The 18,115-nt window shown below is 35.6% G+C and overlaps 1 protein-coding gene across 1 annotated transcript in view; it reads right to left on the bottom strand.

Moving 5' to 3' along the window:
• ROBO2 (roundabout guidance receptor 2) overlaps positions 1-18,115 on the bottom strand; it is a 1,319,482-nt gene that overhangs the window by 930,148 nt on the left and 371,219 nt on the right.

Genomic DNA, 18,115 nt, shown 5'->3' with positions numbered 1-18,115 from the left:
TTTTGTTGTTGTTTATTTATTTGTTTTGAGAGAGAGAGAGAGGGGGGTTGGGGAGGGAGGCAGAGGTAGAAAGAGAATCTTAAGCAGGCTCCTCAGTCAGTATAGAGCCCACACAGGGCTCATCTCACAATCGAAGCTGAAATCAAGAGTCGGATGCTTAACCAACTGAGCCACCCGGGCTCCCACTTGATGAGATTTTTATGAAGAAATAAAATACTTTAATCCTCAATGTTTCTGGTGTTTTAAATAACAGTATACTAAATATTAGTCTCACCATTTTTTAAAAAAAATTTCCTTACTCATTGATAACAGACAGAGAATTTTAATGTTTTGACCAAACATTGTCATGGAACAGTCATAACTTTTCCTAGAGATTAATAAGATTTCGGCACAATTTCAGCCTGTATGATCATTTTTACAGCCTTATACTCTCTTGAAAAGTGAGGATTGCCTAAATTAGGTTCAGTAAGTTTTACTGAATATATACTGTGAGAATTTTCAACACAAATACTAGTGATATCTCATTATATATTATTTGAGTGGTAGAAGGGGGTGAGAAGAATTTCTGAGTAAAGTTGATCCTAAGCCTCTCGGTGCTCTGTTAACTACCTAAGAGACTGTCCCTTTCAGAAGCATGGTAATGTTGAAAAGTAAAAGAGCAGCTGAAGAGCTCTAAAGTATTGAATAAGCTAATTATCATTTCAGTACCAGTAATGTACTGAAGGTCACCATTCAAAGATTAGAATCCTGGTATCTGATCCCTCACTCAACTTCTCTACTCAATCATTTCTTGGAGGCTGCCTTTTCTCACCCATCCTTTACACTTCTCAGTTTCTCTTCCTCCCTTTCCCTTCATTCATTCCTTTGACTCTTCTACCTGGCTGATCTTGGAATAGATCCATATCTTGATTATTGTTCTTTTTCCTCTTTAACATGTGTTGTATTTTTATGACAAAACTGTGACTTCGGCTCAGTATCTATCATCACATCACATCATACTTCTGTTCAGAATATTCAGTAATTTCTACTTCTCTCTTGCTCTCTCTCACACACAAATCAACAAAATAAATAATGTCTCAGAATAAATGTTTTTCCTTGTATATGACCCTCAGTTGACTTTTTTCCCCTATGTTTCCATGGCACTGGAATTATGTGCATTAAATGAAACTCATTTAAAAGCATTAACTTTTCAATACTTAAACAATTCTCTTGATACACAGGTTAGAGAGATTTTAATTGTATGCATCAATCTGAGCCCTGTTCATCACAATCTCCAAATCCTACAAACATAATTGGCTTCTGGGAATGTGCATAGTATTAACCCTCTAAAAGAACTCACTGTGCATTTTGCCAAGCAATTATGTTTCTGATTTGTTAACTGAAAGGAGAAAGACATGGAAAAATACAAACATCGGAAAACTAAGTATAAGTTCCATTGAAATTCATAAAGTGTTATATGTAGTCATATATTCTTAATAAAATATACCATTCATTTGCTAGTGCAATTTTAATTGGGAAGGGTGGCATGGCATGATACATTGGCAAAATATGTAGAAATTAACCCAGAACAATTTGCACCTCATACTCTGGTCCATATGATTTTAAACCTGGTTTTGTCTGAAACATGAAAAAAATAGCTTTAATGGTATCTAAAATCTAAAATGGTATCTAAAAACTTTCAAATATAGTCCTCTGAACAACATCCTTGATCATGAAAATTATCTTTTCCCTCGAGACTCCCACACAACACCCCAAGCACTGATTATTTTGGTTGTACACCTCAAAATCTAAACCAAAATTATAAAGCAAAGTGCCTCTAGTTTATTTCCCCCTTTTAATACATCTTGTAAAAGAAACTGCTTTTAATCTAACAGTCTTCTTTAGGTTGTATTCTATTAGAGGAAATTAGACCAAAATTGATCTGAGTAGTGAAATTTATCATTACCCACAGAAAATGGACAATGAAATGTGATTAGGCTATATGTGCCCATCATTGCCTTTTTCGAGAGCAAGCCCTGAATAGAAAAGCCTGGATTCAATGAATCAATAACAGTAAAAGCAAAATTGGAGGGCTGTCAAATCAACTTAATTCCTCTTTTCTGATCAAGTGGCGTCCAATCACCTAAAGCACAATGCTAATAATCAAATTAGATTGCTTTTGACTCCTTTTACCCAGAGTCAAAACACACATCTGACTGTAACATTTTATATACTCAACTTTGAAAAGCCACTAACATACCGATGTATTCCAGAATTAAATGCTTGCTGCATTCTCAGGATGAGGCAGAGGACAAAATTACTTTTGATTATGCTCTTAAACTAAATGGAACAATTAAAATAATAGGTTGCATTCATCTATTCACCAAATATCTCAAACCTAAAGAACTTTGCCAGCATCAGCATATTAATCTGGTTTATCCCTTTCAATAGCATTTCTTTTGCAAAAAGTAGGCGTTTTTCACTCTTCATTGCTATGGAAGACCTAAATATAACATTTATTCAATCAGATCACATACTTTGCCACCTGGTCTCTAGGTATCTTTCTTGTGGGTTCCCTTAGCAATTTATAACACAGCTCTTATTATGCTGTATAATAATTTCCTGTGTATAATAATGGAGAGGAATCATGACTCAATATTCTTTCAAATGTAAATGCCTAGCACAGTGATATTTATTGAATGAATAAATAACTATGAAAAGATAATGTTATGGATGTGGCACAGTCTAAAATTGTGACTGTCTCAGTAGAGATAAGAGTGGCCTTTAAGAAAAAAGAAAGTTATTTTTAAAATCCTCCTGGAGTGGAAATTTTTTTTCCCTTTGGAAGTTGTTAGGGAAGCTATAAACATAGATGTGAGGCTTCATTACATCACATTGCCAAAGGCAACACTTCATTCAAGAAGATAATCAAGAACGTCCTTGAAGGAGGCAGTTTTCAATGTGGATTTCAGGAGAGAGGAATCTTTAGTGGATGCTAGGCTGTGTGTCTTTATATTGTCAAAATGAACTCATCAAGACTGTTGGAGCCCAGCCTGTCTTCAGAGAGTTTTCCTGGGATTAGGAGGGGAAAAAACAAACAAACAAACAAACAAATAAAAAAAACCATGAGTACACAGTTATAATTTTTCTTTCCCAACAGTTTCCCAGGTGGCGATTTGCATGAAATTTAGACAGAAGAAAGCAAGCCTGTGGTCAAGTTGTGAAGGTGGAAGAAGAGAAGAGGAGGACATGGAATAAACCTAATCTCTTAGGAGACAGTTTTCTTCATTTGGATAAAATAAAATGAGATGATAAATCCACAACACTGCCAAATAGAGTCCAAAGTAGAAATTAAAGCCAGGAAAACAGTATTAAAGAAGAGGAGGAGGGGCACCTGGGTGGCTCAGGGGGTTAAAGCCTCTGCCTTCGGCTCAGGTCATGATCTCAGGGTTCTGGAATCGAGCCCCACATGGGGCTCTCTGCTCAGCAGGGAGCCTGCTTCCCTTCCTCTCTCTCTGCCTGCCTCTCTGCCTACTTGTGATCTCTGTCAAATAAATAAATAAAATCTAAAAAAAAAAAAAAAAAAAAAAAAAAAAAAAGAAGAGGAGGAAAGGGAAAGAATTCCTAAAGGATAAAAAAAAGGATAGAAAGAAAAGGGGAGAAAGAAGAATGTAGGAAAATAATAGTTTTGTTCAGGTGAAAAGTAAGCATTGCTCTATCCTTTTCCCAAAACTAGTTTTTTGTGTTGAAAATACTTGTAGGGTGCCCAGGTTTAGGAACAGGCGATGCCCAAGGGAGCCCAGGTTTGTTTTCCTTTTCCTTCTTCTCTTAATCTCTCAAAATATGATTCACCCGAAAGGGACATGAGGCCAGAAGTGACATTTACCAAGCTCTGTCCTTCCATAAGAGGCATTATTTAGTTTAGCCGCAACATCCATAGCGTTGATCGTCCTATAACCCAATGAGCTTTGGTGGGGAGAAACCCAGGGCAGAGTTCAGCACATCTTCAGGCTCCGAGTTAAACAGTAAAGCATTAAAGTGGAAACAGAGGGAGGAAGGTGGGTGTTAGCTACAAAGTTACAGAAAACGAGCAAGGTCATTAGTGAGTGATCCACACCACCTTGCGAAGTCTTGACTTGAAAAGGCATGCATGGTTCAGGGCTATAAAGTGATGTGCATTGTGTTAATGGATATGTGTTTTTAAAGGAAACTTGGAAGGGTTTTTAAACATTTGCAGATGGACCAGATGGGACAAAAAGGAAACTGCATTATTCAGATTACACTACCCTGGTCTGGGCACTGATCTAAAACAAAGGCAAGGGTTAGGAGGAGATTTAATATCAGTATCAGATCTCTGTACAGACACACACATCTGCGTTGATAGTGACCAAAAAGAATCTGGATATCAGAAAATCCAAATAAAAAAGAAAAGAGTCTTGGTATGGGGAAGGCCTGGAAAAGTCTGATAGGAATTTATGACACTTCCCTTCCCATAAACTCACTCCCCAGTAAAGGATAACTGGAGTATAAAGAACTTTTCTCAGATGGAGACATCTTGTCATGCAAATTTTGTTTATTCAACAAGACCTGGATAAACAGCAGATCTGATTAGTAGCTAAAGGAAGAAATGCTGGTAAGATGTTTTGAAAAGATCTCCGTACACCAACTGAGCTTAAGCTAACATCTGATGGGAGCAACTGTTAAACTCTTTATACTTCTTTTCAGTGTGGCTCACTTGACATTCTAGAAAATAAATGCTTTGCAAATTTAAATGGCAATTGTATTTGTATTTAAATTTCTGTAGATGTCTTCTGTGCCTCATAAGAACTCAAGAAAGATATCCCCCGGATCTTATTTCTTTAATTTTTAGTGAAAAGATAAAGCTTTACACTTTTTGGAAAGTAAATCACTTGCAAAAATAGAGCAAACACTAGACATCAAAAACAACTATGAAAATCTAGAACAAACTGTATTCTTATTACAAGTATGAAATATAATGCTTCTTTTAAAAATACATCCATTGAGAATCAAAGAAATAGCTGTGTTTGGGGGATAGGGGTGTTGCTGGGGGAAGAGGTATAAAATCTAGCATCCTGAGATGGTTAAAGATAAATTTTGGAGTGGTCTCCACCTAAGTACTCCAGATAGATCTTGGAAACATCACCAATCGGGCCGGGTTTATAGGCAGATTTAAAGACGTCAGTGCACTTGAACATCCCACTATCAACCCAGGTTTATAATGGTTACTTCATTTCAGGGAAAACATCCACCCCTACAAGTGGGCTGAAGTCACCTCTCACTGGCTGGGTTCCCAAGAGCTGAAGGCGCACATCTTTTCTCAGCTTTACCGTTTGTGCCATTGGTATGGTAGCTTGAAATTGGCAAAAAGTACAAATCAGACTCCCCCCCCCCCGCCCACTTCAAGAAAGCCAGCTATTAAACTTTTATCAACACACCACTGTCACTATCCTCGTTCTGTGTCTTGTCATCCATCTGAAGAGCGCCAAGGTAAGTAATTAACACTTTGCCAGGAAACCTGTCAATAAGACACTGTGTCAATGGCCAATGTTTATTTTCATTTTCAGCCCACAGCCCAGTAGTGCCCTGGGGCTTCCTGCCTCCATTCTCATTGGGATGTTCAAATAACTGATTTCATGTCAGGATGCCAAACCATGGGCTGACCTGGTGCAGGTGGAGAAAACCCAACAGAAGAATAAAACGTATAGCTGCTAATAAGCATTTTATGTCCAATTCTTTCATTTTTGAAGGTAGTATACAAATTCCATCTCTTCTGTGTAGCCTTGCTCAGTCTCTTCCCTTCACCATTGCTCTTTATTCTTTGCTCTTTGAGGGTGGCTTTTATTTCCATTGTGATGGTTATTTCGTCTGTCTTACAATAACAGGTTGATGTATATAAAAGGCCATTATGTATTTTTTTAATATAAGCAATTTCATTAATGTTAACTAATGGCAATTGTGCAATCTTTTGCCCTTCATTATAATGTAAGTTTTTTGAGGGTTGGGACCAGAACTTATTCATCATTTAGCCGCCTATGCTGGACAAACAGTTCACATATGAGTACCCATTAAATTTTAATGAAGTGAATGATAATTAGAGAAGGTATGATTAAAGACAGAATAGTTTTCAAGAAGCCATATATTTTAGATGAAAGTAAGACATTAATAACACCTTGGTCTTCTTCTATTGCTTTCTTGCACATTGGAATATTCTTAATTGATCTGGTTATGACAGTGTTACCAGTAGGATGTGTCAATGACATTTATCTGGGTAAGTGTGGATTTACAGTGTATTTGGTCTGGTAAATATGTATCCCTTAATAGATCCCATAACATTCTAGCTATAACTCGGAACTGCTTACAAATGGTTATATGAGAAATGTTAATAACCTAATTTCGTTTATATTCTTAGTTGGTTTATTATAGATAGATATTTTATCTCAACATCCTACCTAGTGCTCCTGTCCTATAAATTGGCAAAACTTTATATAATAGGTACTTGCTTTTTACTATCATTTCTACGAATCTACTTTTCCCAGCTACATTTACCTTATCAAAGAAAAAGCAGAACAAGGTACCTAGAAGCAAACAGGGGAAATTATTTAACACATCTAAATATAAAATGAGAGTAGCAGCCTGTGGAAGAACATAAGACAGAAGAAAAGCAATTAAAAGTCGCTCTCTCTCCCTTGTGACGATTGAAATTGTGGCCTAAAGTGAAAATTGACAGGCAAAACTCTTGAATTAGCTGTTAACATATCAATAGGTGTAAATTGCAACAGGCAGTGTTGATTTTGATTGAATGATCCCTATCATAGCTCTGATTTTAGCCTTGAGATGCACAAACAAGAAGTCATTTTATTCTGTCACTTCATATCATAGCGGAGTTACAGGGCAACAAGTTCAACCAAAACAAATAGGATATAAAGCTTCCCTTTTCCAAGAGGGTGGCTAGGTGCACTGACCCAGGGAAGGGCAGGTGTTAATGATTTCTAATGGTTCATTAAAGATAGAAACCTACTTAAAATTGTGTTTAGTTTGGCAGAAAATGTCTAGGAGTAACTAGCATGAACAAAAGGAAAGGCAGGAATAAACATATATTGCCTCTCCATTGATTACTAGTTAAAAACCTATCTAATACAGCCATCTAAAAAAGAAAGCCTCTACTACAGTACCAGGAGAGCTACACTGGTTAACAGTTTTCTACCCAAGCCACTGATATCTGGATCATAGAGTGAAGTCAAAGCACTAGATCAGAATTAAAGATGTGAGAAACCAGACGAAAGCAATTTGTTAAGACATTGTAAGGAGGAAGAAAGCTAAAAACCAAACAAACCGAAAACAACCTCCAAATTATTGATTAACGAATTATGACATTTCAGTTCCCATACTCTATAGACTGTGGACCACCTGTGTGGCAGGGAACTGTGAGTATGTAGAAAGCATCAAGTTACTGCAAAAGATCAGCAAAGCAGATGTGTACTACTGTAGGAATATCTCTGCCTCACAGAATGGAGGCTGTATAGCACAGTCATTAGGTACGTGGATTGAAGCTAGACCGTCTGAATTCAAATCCCACTTCCTAGCCTTACTTACTAGGCTTACCCGAGTTATATAAAGTCTCTGATATAAAGTCTTGGATATAAGTTGAGGAAATGAATAACCCCTCCAGAATTACTGAGAACTAAATGAGTTAAAACATCTGAAGATTTGGAGATAGTACTGGCCCCCTAGGAAACCAAACACAATTGTCTACCATTAGGATACTTACAGGACAGTTGGCAATTATAAAATAGAACACAATACTTCTAATAAAATATAAATATAAATATAAATTAATAATAAACTAATAAAATATAAATTAATCCCAAAGCATAGATATGATAACATGTATTGTAGCCTTATCCTCTTTATCAGCTGTTATTCGTAGTATAACCATTTTCAAGAGGAAGTTCACAATATTGTTTTCCACTTAAAAAGAGATGAGCCTGAGAATTTTAAAAGTAAGTAATGATTAATATTGAACATGGCCTACTAAAACAAAACAAGCAAACAGTAAAAATCTTTAATCTTTCCCTGACAGAGCTGTCAGACAAGCATTAAAAAAAAAATAGCTCTGGGTCTCTAAGCATTACTCACTTTCCCAATATACTATCCCACCACTGTAGCCAGAAAATTGGGGCCTCCAAAGAGACAGATAACCCCTCATTTCAGGAGTTTAAGATTAGTTTTAACTTATGCCCCCCCCAAAAAAAAGCCTCAGAGGCTTGAATCCTGGTATGATATTCAACTCATCCACATTTTAAAAATAACTATTAATAAAGCAAGATAAAACTAAAGAAGTCTCATACTCATTTTGAAACTACTCTGCTTCATAAAAGGCTTATTTCCTATATCACTGGATGCCTTGTATGGGTTAGAAGCTCACTTACCCTTATTGAATGGATACAAGTAAATTTAAAAATGAAATAGCTAACAAACATATTTTTCTTTCCAGAGCAGAAATACTATACTGATGACGCACCCAAATTAGATAAATGGCAAAAAATTCTTTTAAAGACACTATAAAGTGTCCACATAAAGATAATATATTGGGTTTAGTTGTTGGAGACCTTATGCTGCTTTCTGATTGGTGAGAAAAGTAATAAAGGTGCACTTGAATACTAAGAGGATGAACTCTTTTGGCTTATTTGGGCTCTTAATATAACAGTCACTGAACTAGCTAATTAGCTTGGCACAATTTCAAGCTATTGGATCGTAGGAAGTGATAGAGTACAACAGAAGGCATCTCTTGGCGAGAATAACTATAACTCATTCTTTTCTGGGAGGCATTCTTGTGGAAAGGACTTTTAGCAGCTTTTTGATCTCTGGCACTATTTTGGAATAAAGGAAAACGCCCATTTAATTCATCATGGTAACATTCAGTGGTGCACAAGCATAGCGAGGAAACAGCATGCATGATCTATGTACGAGAGGACTCAAGGCTAGCTGCTGCATGCTGCTCCCCAGGCAGTAAACTTTCTCCTCCGACAAATATTTTAGAAAGTTTTATGGCCAGACAAATTGCATTAGCATATGGAAAGTGTAGGCAAGTTGAGAGCCCTCCATAATCTTCCTCTCTCAGGAAGAATATATATATAAAAATACCCCGAAAATGACTCAAATGATAGGTTCCAGAAAATTCCCCTTGCCTATTCTCAAAATTTGGAGGCTTGGTCTAACACACTTCCTTTTGAAAACACGGATTTCCCCCAAACACCCTGAGTACGAGAAGAGAAGGGCTTTGTCAAGCTCACTCAGGGGTCAAATCTGCCTGATAGATGTATTTGTCACTGGAACTTAGTAAACTGATCAGCTCAGAAGGTCTATAAACGTGAACTTCATTGTGTCCAACCACTGCCCAGCATGACGGCACTGGTTAGTATTCATGGGGAACAGAAAATGTGCTTCTTTAGAAGTTGAGTTGGCTTATGCTCTGTCCTTGGTCTCCCAGTCTGCCTAGGAGGTAGAGTGTCTCTGTCACCAGGCTCAGGATACATATCGCAGTCCTGTGACCAGCACTGGGGAAGTTTGGCACTAGGATTTCAAGTCTAGAGTTCACCAAATCCACCCAAATTTGACTCCTTCCAGAGAGACCACTCTTCTAATACACTCTTCTAATACTCCAGGAATACCAATCCTAGGAATGTTTTTGGAAGTAACTACAGCCAGGCTAGCCAACATTCTGTGGGATGTCAAAAGCACCTGCTGTCCTTTCTCCCCTGATTATCCAATGGCACTGGCCAGCTAACTCCATGGTTCTCAACCCTGTTATTTTTTGTCAGTGCCCGAATTGCCTGTTCTCTCTTTTCGCATCCTCCATCTGTATTCATTTCTTGAGAGCTACTCTTGGGGATCTCTCACAACTTTTCATTGTGTCTTCTGGGACAAGCCTTCACAAATTTTCCTAAAATCTCAGCTACTTCTCTGAATTTCTCCATCATCTTCTTGATTTAAACGTAACTTATCTTTTCTCTGAAAATACCACTTCTCCTACCTACATTCTTCCCCTCTGGCGGCCGTCCATCACTAGAATCCATAGACCTCTCGTCTGAAAGTTGGTTAGCTTCTTTTCTATTCCACATTACCGTCCAGCCATGCTTCTTTCTGGTTGCCTCACGTTTTCAGGTACGCTCCCCTTCGGTGCAATATTCATAACCTCCTCCTGCGATCAACCTGAACTCGCTGTGTTTGCTCTGTTCATTGATCTCGTGATCTTTAAAGACATTCACTTTATTTTAGCCATCCACTCCTATATCCAGGCCCTGGATTTTATCATCATCACCCAAAACTGCTTCACATTTTGAATCATTTTTTTACATCCAACCATCCCCTCATCAAAGCCTCTTTTCCCTCTAGCTCTATTACCTCTCTCTTCTCAATCCTCATCTTCTCAAAATCAAAACTCATTAATATCTTCGATTGCTTTGCCCATTTATTTTTCCTTTTTAGCCTCCACCTATTCTTGAACTCTTTTTAATGTAAGTCATCTCAGCCATTATGTCATCTATTTTCTCACAATGCACTACACTCCCTGCGAAGTCTCAACACTGGATAAATCTACTATCTTCACAACTGTATCTAGAGCTTACATCTGCTATTAATGCATTGTTTACCAAGTGAATATTTATTGAGCAATTCTAGGTTCCAGGTACCAATCAGGAACCGGGGATGCAACAGTGAACAAACCAGTCATGGGCTTTGTAGCATACCTCTTTGCATCTAGAGGGGAATAGAGGCATTGATTAAATAACATAAATAAATATAAACAAGCAAATACGACAAGGACAAACTTCTTACTATGGGGCAATAGGCACTCCAAGATCATGCATCTACTTATCCACTTTATGTCCATATGGTGTCATGGTCTCCTTTCTTATTATTCTCACCGCACGCTTCCCCTGCTTAGATAATGTTCTGGACAACTCCTATGTATGCTCTTGTTCTCCTTCCATTTCCAGGTACATGTTGGGTACTATGCAATGTATTCTTAGGACACTTACTATGTCACCTACCATGGTGAGAACAGATTTTACTAACCATGTTCATTCTCAAAGGATGGGCAGTAAATGGAAGATGAACTACACTTCCAAAGGAAGGCACAGAAAGTAAAGACAGAGAAGAAAGGAAGTACGGAAATTGGAAGACAAATGTGGTAGACAGTGGACTGACTACACACACATACACACAGAGGAGACTGGTTGCACAAAGAGGGGGAGAGGATTTTAATACCTGTTACGGGTGAGGTAATTCAAAGGAGAAATGCCTACACATAACTATTGGGAAGTCTTCTTTGTGATATCTCTATAACCTCCCTATGTGTTCGCTTAATGAATGTTACAATAAAGATTTATGTCATTCTTAAAGGTTTCCAGTAGTCAAATTTTTGTTTCTTATATTTGCTTTCTTTGGGGGACAGGAAAAGGGAAGTTTTGTGTGCCCAGCCAGGCTGGAAGAATCCAGGCTATATTTTAATTGCTTGTGCTCAGTATCTTCTACTGTAATTGTTTGTTTAACTGTTTTCTCTGATAAATTCTAAGCTTCATGAAAGCAAGAATCATGATTAACTTGGGTGGCATATTAATGCCATATTGGGTGGCATATTCCAGTTACACAGGAAGAGATAAAAAAAATTTATTAAGTGAATCTAAAAGTGAACAAATAAATGAATGAGAGAACATACTGTTGCATATTTTTATGACTTCATTAAATTTGTCAGTAAGATATCAGAGGCTAACAATTCAAGGATACACAATAGCTGGTAGGGGGACAGTAATTGCAACTAATTTTAATTTTCTTTTAGGAAGAAATGCAAACATTTAAATTATGTGTTATTTTATAATTATCTGATTTTAAAAAGATACATCATTGGAATATCTTATTGACTTTAAGGAAAATTGTGTTTTATTACTTTTTAAGCTTATGAGATCAATTGTGTCTAACAGACAAAGGATGTAGTCAAGAGATTGATTCAACTCTTACATCACATTTATTAAAAGGGGAGGAAGAAGAAAAAGAGAGATAGAGATAGATAAGAGAGATAGAGAGATAAATTTTGGAGAAAGAGCACATGAAATTAGATTTCCAGATTGTATAAAAAGCATGTGAAGGTGCTAAAGAAAGAATGGGAAAGATGATTATGAGGGAATAAAATAGCTCATTCACAGGAAAATAATAACCTAAATTTATTTTAATAATTACTTAATAAGTAACTTGAAAGGACTAGGATTACTCCATTCTTGGCTCCTTGTACATACGTGTCTATGCACATGTACAAACATACACACAAATACACAAACACACACCACTTAAAGCTTTCCTTCTGGTCTACAACAGAGTCTATTACCTTTTCTTCCTTTTTTCCGCCTCTGAATCTACTAATGGTTATTTCAAATTTTAATGTTGGTTACAAAATACGTTTAATATTTAACTTGATTTTCCTGGAGAGGAAATAGTCCAGAAACTTCCTCACCACCCAATATGACACCACGCTTCCTTACTTAAATAGTCTATTAACTCTTTACCATCTCCTGATTCAGATCTGAACTCCTTTGCATGGCTTGTGTGACTTATCAAAATCTTATCTGAGAAACTATAGCCATAGCTTCATTCATAATTAATTCTGCCTAACGATTCTATTACAATGAACTTTTTTTGTTGTTATTTCCTGAAGCATGCTTTGCCTTTTTCTTAATGGGTGCTGTGACAGACTCTTGTTTGCCAAACCAACAAAATGAATGTGAAAATGTGGGCACACCATAAACTATGATGCATGATCCCTTATGTAATATGTCCCCATATGTACTCATATGCAATGAGATTAATTCTTTTCAGTAGGGCTATTTGATTTTTAGAATCATTAATGTTCTCCTCTAACCTTCTTCATGAACTATTTAAAAGCTAATAAAGGAAAAAGAACAGTAACCTTAACACTTTAATATTTCAGATGTTTAGTAGGGATTAAAGGAATATTTTCATAGAAGGTAGTATAAATCCAAAATATTTAAGGCCTAGTTAAAAATGCCCTTTTCTGAAACTGCAGTGTTTAAGGAAATGCAAAACACTCCATTTTTAAAGAACACATGGTTCTCCTTTGCCCTTCATATTGGTGATAATACAGAGACCCATCATCTATCTGGCATTGACTTGACATTTTTGGCATTTCATTCCCCCCCCCAAAACTAAAATCTTTTGTTTTAAATTACTAATTTGAAAAAATTACTAGTGATGTTGCCAAAAATTGTCTTCTGTTATCATTTCCTGCTTTCAAAAGTGATCATGAGGAACAAAATTCAACATGTTTTTATGATTCAGTCTTATTATGAACATATTCTAGTTCTATTAGGTTCATCAATGATAATTGTGGAGGTTCTAGAGGACTTTAAAGCTACTATCCTTAGTCTATTTCTTGAGTTTCAAAAATGTGCATTTTAGTAATTTTTATACCTTTTCTTTCAATGTGTGATGGTTATCTTTTAAGACCTAAGAAACATTTATACTTCTCTCTGATGCTGTGGTGCCAAGTCACATTAAAGATGCATATTTATTGGATGGAAACTAGTATAAAATCGTGTTCTAAGATTTCTGGGTGTAGTAACTCATTGCCTCCTCCCACCAGGTATATTCATTTCACACAGGAAGAAATGGAGGCACAGAGAAGTCAGAATGTCTCCCTAACACCACATGACTAGTAGGAATTAGACCCCAGTTTACACTGGCTTCAGAGCCTGTATTTTTAATCTTTGTACTATTATGCTAGGTAGATATGAGCTGAAAAAATAAGCTCTATTATGGATGTGTATCATAAATAATAGCGATATTACAAATTTAGAAGTCAAAATATGTAGAAAGGAATTAAAACCAATATGCCTTAATTCACACGTACTTATAGGGCACCTCGTATATATCAGGAAGCTTAAGTACAGTGGGGGTCATACAGACATTGTGAAACTGATAAGCAAATAGGCAAAAGGAAAATGGGTCAGGTGTTAAAATTCAGTGAGTGTTACAAAAGAGAAAGTAAAGGAAGCTATTGAACATATAGCAGGGGGACTGTCCTATTCCGGCAATAACCACTGGTAACATTTTGGATTATAAAGGTAAAGGTTTCTTTATATCATCATGAACAGTAATCATATTTTAGATGCTTTTCTCAAATATGCTTATTTATTTTTAAAGATTGAATTTATTTGTCAGAGAGAGCACGAGCGAGCACATACACGCAAGGGAACAGCAGGCAGAGGGAAAGGCAGGCTGCTCGCTGAGCAAGGAACCTGATGCTGCACTTGATCTCAGACCCGAGGGTCATGACCTGAGCCAAAGGCAAACGCTTAACCCACTGAGCCCCAGGTGTCCCTCAAGTATGCTTATATTTTAAGAAGTATAATTTTCACGGAAAACCTATGATGAATTATAAGTATCACAAACGTCTTGCATTTCAGCTACTCATTGGTTACATCTTCCAAGAGCTAGAAATTAAAACTGAAACACATTTTTTTTTAAAAGTTTTTTAGATTAATCTGAATAGCTAGAACACTTTCAGGTTGACCTTAGTGATTTCAATTTTAGGAGCACCAAGCCATGGATTCTTAGGACCACCCAGAGGAAAGCATAAAAGTAATTGCAAAGTGAACTGGAAAATTTACTACTTCAAATTACTCACTTTCATTTATTAATTTTACTGTCCTGCTAGACAATCACTTGGGGGAGTTTGTTTGATTCCTGTAAATATGTTGGTATAATAAAGCTAAAGGTTTTATATTACAGTGTTTATTGTAAAATAATTATTGGCATGGAGACTTCTCTCTCAAACAAGTAGGATGAAAATATCAATATGATTTCTAGGACAAATGAAATTGTTCAAGTCATCTCACAGACTTCATGGAATTTATGAAAGCCCTGAAACAATGCGTATATTTTTAGTATCCTGCTTTTTTGAAGGAGAAGATATATGGCTTATGCAAGTCTCTCAGCAGAATCTCTGACCAGGACAATCTTAGGGTCATGGTCATGAAGCTTTAGCTCTTGCTACATTTCACTTCTGAAGAATTCTTTTTAAGTCAAATATTATGTGGTGAAATTTATCTCATAACCAAGCTTTCCTTCTTTATGGGTAGAGTAAACTGCGATTTCAAGATTAACACCAAAGCTGATATTTTCTAAATGATACAATCAAGAATTATTTTACTGGAGAAATATACTGGTGTATTAGTGGGTTTAAAGTTATTGTAAGCACCTAACTCTATTGTTAAATCCTTTTCTTCTCTAAGCTGACTGATTCAACCGGAAAATTAATAGCAAACCTCTGATTGTGTCAAAATGGTTCAGGACTATATCTTGTCACTAAACTGAAGATCAAAGGGATGGTCCTTTTCCCCCCCAACTTGGGCCACTATCACATGCTTTTAGAGATAAGGAAAGGAAAACCCAAACTTTTTGGCGGCGTGGGTAGGAGCAGGTTCTTTGTAGCTCTAGCTTTTCATTAACTTTTTGCTTACTCTCTCAAGGCCGCTTGTCTACCCTTTCTTCAAAGTTAAGCAAGGCCACAAAAGGATGGATAATATTAAAACTTGCAAACGAGGGAAGATAAATGTTAAATTAGAAATCAGGTCTATCTTATCCATTTAAATAATACTGCCTTCATTTTTTATTATAAATATACGTTAGCATTCATTTACCTTATCCAAGGATATATTGTAAAGGAATTATTCAGGCTTCAGTCACAAATTCAAATTTAGTAGAACTTTCTATTTTTAGAATAACCTTAAGTAACTTTCTTTTATAAAAAAGGACTAGTTTTATTGAACCAAATTTCATTATTAAGTGGGTCCCCAAGTCTTAATTAAAGTTTTTAAAGAAAACTTTAATTAAGTTTTTAAAGAACAGGGAAAAACATGAAATTAGTAAAATAACATTTACAGAAAGGAAAATATAATTACACCATCAGAAGTAAATAATGTCATGTCTGTACTTTTGAAAGTCAAAAGTATGATTCATTACCATATATTGCTTTTATTTTGCATGATTTTAACTGATCGTCTTATTTTATTAGAGAGAAATTCCCCAGGAATTTTAAACCTTTGTGCTTTACTAAAAATATTTTTACCTTAAAATTTGAATTTATGATGATTTGATGCACAATGTCAAAATTAAATAACAGACTATATCATAGCATTTCCTTTTTCTTGAGAACCCACTCTGCTCCAAAACTTTTGGGGGGCATGTCTTCCTTTGTCTCAGATATATTTTGGTACTCATTATGCTAAAATTACTGGCAAAACAAAAACAAAAACCCATGAATAGTTTCGTGTCTGGGTGGTCTATGATTTCAAGAATTAGTTATGGTTTTACCAATTAACTCCTGTGATTGTTCTATACAAATTTTATTGGAAAAATGTCCTATGTGGAAACTTTTCTTTCTGGGGGTGTGGGAACTTTTTTCCTTTCTTATGTGGGTGGGGAGACTTTGCATTTGTAGTGCAAATGTTACAATTTATTTAAAATACTATAACAAAATTTTGCCTGGGGTTTTTAATTTTCCTTTAATCAAGTGGTGTTTAAAATAAATACACAAACAAGTAATTTTCTTTACCTGAAAACATCACAAAGGGTAAAAAAAGATAAATTTATGGGACATTGATTAAAAGTGACAGAATCTTAAAAGGACAAAAAGTTTTAAATTGATGCCATCAGTCTTGCCACTGTGAGGGCACAGCTTTAAGGAAACATGCTTGATTTTATTTTATTTTGGACAATAGTAGAATAGAATATGTATGCGGTGTTAGTCGATGATTTTCCTGGAAATAAAATGCAATTCTTCTGTTCTTTGCTTCATAACAGAATCTTTATGTATTATTTATATAATCTCTTGCTTGTAATGTAAAATTAATATAGAATTAAAACAAAAGTCAAAGAGACTAAGAAACTAAGTAATGGACAAGGTCTCTCTTCCCCAATACTTACAAATTACTAAATTTACTTTGTTTTGCCTTCTTTCTCCTTTCAATATCACCTGCTTCTTCCCTATGGCTGTTGAGTAGAATTAACACACTCTATTCAGTTAGAAACTGATAGGATTCTGCTCTGGGTTACTGCAACTTTGAACACTCTAGCCGTGTTCTTGTCAAAAGCCTTTACAGGCACTTTCTTCGTTGCACAGCTTTTCTTGAATCTCTGTCATAACTTCCAAACTGAACGATGCAGAAAGAAATGAATGAGGGAAAAGAAGAGCATGGACTGAGTAGTTTTGCAGCATGAAACTTTATGTATGTTTGTTGTTTGTTTGTTTGTTTGTTTTTTTCAATCAACAGACTCATTTTTTCCTTCTCCAAACTGTAAGTCTTCCTGTCTGGAGTCACATCTAATGATGTCCTAATATATAATCCTTTCCATTCACTTCAAGTAGGTGTCTAAGTTCTAAACAGCTTCTTGAAAAGGAATCTAGGTTCCAAGTCTTTTGGAATATAAATTCCTGAAACAAATAGAATCCAATATTATTTATTTTTTTAGGCAAGAAAAAAAATAAAATATTTAAATTGTTTTTTTTCAAATGAGGACTAAATTTGATTAAGTTATTGCCTAATTATTTAGAGTGTTATAATTTCATTTTTAATGACAATAGCTAAGCAAATACATAAAATTCTGTAATATTCTAGAAAGTGTTTGTCACAACCATTTGAGAATTAGAGATATTAGCTTAAATGGAATCTTTTTTTCCTCTTACTTACTTCAAGTCCAAACAGATATACAAGTACTTAAAAACCATTTCAAAATATGTTTCAAAGATCCCGGCCACATGAAATTATAGAATATATGCATAAATGAAACATTTGTAATCAACTGGAGAACCACAAAGTAATGAATTTGAAGAAATAATTATAACCTAATGCTTGATTGACACCAGATGACATATGCATGTGTGTTTTCCAGTTTTGGGGGTTTCTTTGAAAAATACTTTTATCATCCAAATCTATATTAAACAAAATCATAGTATGCTGAAGCTATCAGAATTTTAAACAGCTTTCCATCTATTAAAAAAACACACTATAAAAAAACAAGAAGTTATTTGTAATATTTGACT

Source organism: Lutra lutra, chromosome 1 (genome assembly GCF_902655055.1).
Source record: "Lutra lutra chromosome 1, mLutLut1.2, whole genome shotgun sequence".
In the NCBI taxonomy this organism is placed as follows: domain Eukaryota; kingdom Metazoa; phylum Chordata; class Mammalia; order Carnivora; family Mustelidae; genus Lutra; species Lutra lutra.
This window is presented reverse-complemented; position numbering and strand designations above follow the sequence as displayed.